The following is a 3,269-nucleotide window of genomic DNA, read 5'->3' as shown; positions in this document are numbered from 1 at the left end:
CCTCTATCCATCTCTCTCTCTCTCTCTCTCTCTCTCTCTCTCTCTCTGTCAGTCTCTCTGAAAGAGACCCAATATTAACGGCAATATTTTTTTTCTTTCAGGGTAACTACTTCTATGGATTGTCGGTTATTTTATATCCTACATCTTGGATATGCAAGTGTCATCACATGACCTGCTTCAAATTCCTCCACTACATACCAATTCCTCCACTACATACCAATTCCTCCACTACATACCAATTCCTCCACTACATACCAATTCCTCCACTAAATACAAACCCTTGACAATGTCGGCGTCTTCCAAAGACCCCTAGAACTGTGTTAGTCCTTAATGGGACTTCTGTGTTATACATGTGTATATATACATGTTGATTTTCACCAAACATGTGGCCCAGGGCGATGCTTCAGCACCGGTGAGTACAGTATTTGTTTGTTAATTTATTAGTTTTTCTGTTAGGTGGGTGGGCCCTTAGGAAAAAAATCTAGGCAAGGGATTGAAATTAGGGTATAAATGCATTAGGGACCCTTAACCCTTTCGTTACTAACCTGGCCGTTAGTTATTTAAATGTATATTTGAAACCAAATCTCGTTAGTACATTCGTTAAAACCCCTGATACTGAAAGCAGCGGTCCTGGAAGCAGCGGTCCTGAAGGCAGCGGTCCTGAGGGCAGCGGTTCACTTGGCTTGCTGGAGTCTTCTCACGCTAACGAGACTAGTCTAAATTCATGATTATTTTAGAACCTAATTGAAACCCATGAGGTGTGTATTTTGGGGTCAGAAATATAGTAACGAAAGGGTTAAAAAGGGGTCGAGAATGAATGTCAATAAAGTCTTGTTGTGGATGAGAGGCTTGAAAGAGGTTTTTTTGTTTATGTTGTTTTTGCTTTCAGGAACTACATAGACATGACAGAATTAGATAGACACCCTTATAATTGCGAAAAGTTTATTTAAATCTGAAATTAGACATTTAAATTATTTATTAATTATTCGAATGTGAATATCTTAATATTTAGTAGACATGAATATATATATATACGATGGGCTTCTTTCAGTTTCCGTCTTCCAAATGCACTTACAAGGCTTTGGTTGGCCCGAGGCTATAGTAGAAGACATCTGCCCAAGATGCCACACAGTGGGACTGAACCCAGAACCGTGTGGTTGGTAAGCAAGCTACTTATCACACAGCCACTCCTGCGCCTATGAATATATATATACGATGGGCTTCTTTCAGTTTCCATCTACGAAATCCACTCAGAAGGCTTTGGTCGGCCCCGAGGCTATATTAGAAGACACCTGCCCCAAGATGCCACGCAGTGGGACTGAACCCGGAACCATGTGGTTGGCAAGCAAGCTAGTTTCCACACACTGCTTATATTCGAAGGGCTTCCTTTCAGTTTCCTTCTACCAAATCCACTCACAAGGCTTTGGTCGGCCCCGAGGCTATATTAGAAGACACCTGCCCCAAGATGCCACGCAGTGGGACTGAACCCCCGGGACCATGTTGTTGGTAAGCAAGCTACTTACCACACAGCCACTCTAACACCTATAGAACATGAATCATACGAATGTCAATTAATAAAAAAAAGATAAAGCTCTTCAAATTAAAATAACCACAAGACGAGGTGTTATGGGTGTCTATTTACTTTTGTCGTGTTTGTGTACAAAATGAATTAATTTGTTAGAACTGCACTCTAAAAGACATAAACAAAAAGAAACCCTTTAGTAGAAAACCCAGAATTAGTCACAGTAAGGTTATCCAACTGTTAGACCTTTTTACTTTTCAAAACCATGCTACGATGGAAAAATGTACAGAGGTATGAAACTTATTTTACACATGTATTGATGCATATCATCATCATCATCATCATCGTTTAACGTCCGCTTTCCATGCTAGCATGGGTTGGACGATTTGACTGAGGACTGGTGAAACCGGATGGCAACACCAGGCTCCAGTCTGATTTGGCAGAGTTTCTATAGCTGGATGCCCTTCCTAACGCCAACCACTCAGAGAGTGTAGTGGGTGCTTTTACGTGTCACCCGCACGAAAACGGCCACGCTCGAAATGGTGTCTTTTATGTGCCACCCGCACAAGCCAGTCCAGGGGCACTACAATAATCTGATAAATTCGATTGTCATTGAGTTTCCTCTCGACACAAATATCTAATCATTTTTCTCCATACTAGCATGGGTTGTTTGTGTCATGTTGATATGTTTCAGCTTAATTCCTTCTGCAATGTTTTTCATAAAATACAGTTGTCCCTTTGGCTTACACAGTATTCTGTGTCCTAGTTTAACTTTAGTACAATTAAGCTCAAATATAAAAGGACTTGCTTAAGCTTTTCTTTCTATTTTGCTTCGCATGCTAATGATTAGTTTGAGAACATGTGGATGCAATGTACTGTGTGAGTATAAGGACAACTGTATTTAGTAAACACGTGTATTTCATGATTCGACCCCTTAAAAAAAAAGAATTTGACCCCTTAAAAAAAAAAATTTGAACCTCAAATGTTGTTTGATATTTTGCTCGTTGTTTGCATATCATGTTTTGTATTATAGGGGGCAAATTGCCAAAGGTAATTGTTTTTTTTCATATTTTGTTGAGGGTTTGTTGTTAGGATTGGGGTTCAGGACTTTAGACCTTATTAGGGGTTAGCTTGGGGGATTTTTGAAAGGTTTTTAGAGAGATTATTTAGGTAAGAGAGCAAACTTTGAACTAGGGGGGTTAGGGCTTTGCGGTGACGGGGAAGGGCAGAGATTAAACAGGATCAGTATTGAATGTTGGGTTTAGCAGTGAAAAACAGGGATAAGGGCTAAGGTTAGTGTTTTGTGCGATTATGCCTCATCCCCTACTAGAATAGGAATATAACCACGGAAAGCATCATATGGTTCGTTCTTCTATTGTCTATCTGTCAGTCTCCCTCTATCCATCTCTATCTGTCTGTCAGTCTCCATCTATCCATCTTTCTCTCTGTCAGTCTCCCTCTATCCATCTCTCTCTCTCTCTCTCTGTGTGAGTCTCCCTCTATCCATCTCTCTCTGTGAGTCTCCCTCTATCCATCTCTCTCTCTCTCTCTGTCAGTCTCCCTATATCCATCTCTCTCTCTGTCTGTCAGTCTCCCTCTATCCATCTCTCTCTGTCTCTCTGTCAGTCTCCCTCTATACATCTCTCTCTCTGTCAGTCTCCCTCTATCCATCCATCTCTCTCTCTGTCTGTCAGTCTACCTCTATCCATCTCTATGTCAGTCTCCCTCTATCCATCTCTCTCTGTCT

Source organism: Octopus bimaculoides, unplaced genomic scaffold, assembly GCF_001194135.2.
Source record: "Octopus bimaculoides isolate UCB-OBI-ISO-001 unplaced genomic scaffold, ASM119413v2 Scaffold_370699, whole genome shotgun sequence".
NCBI classification, from domain to species: domain Eukaryota; kingdom Metazoa; phylum Mollusca; class Cephalopoda; order Octopoda; family Octopodidae; genus Octopus; species Octopus bimaculoides.
This window is presented reverse-complemented; position numbering follows the sequence as displayed.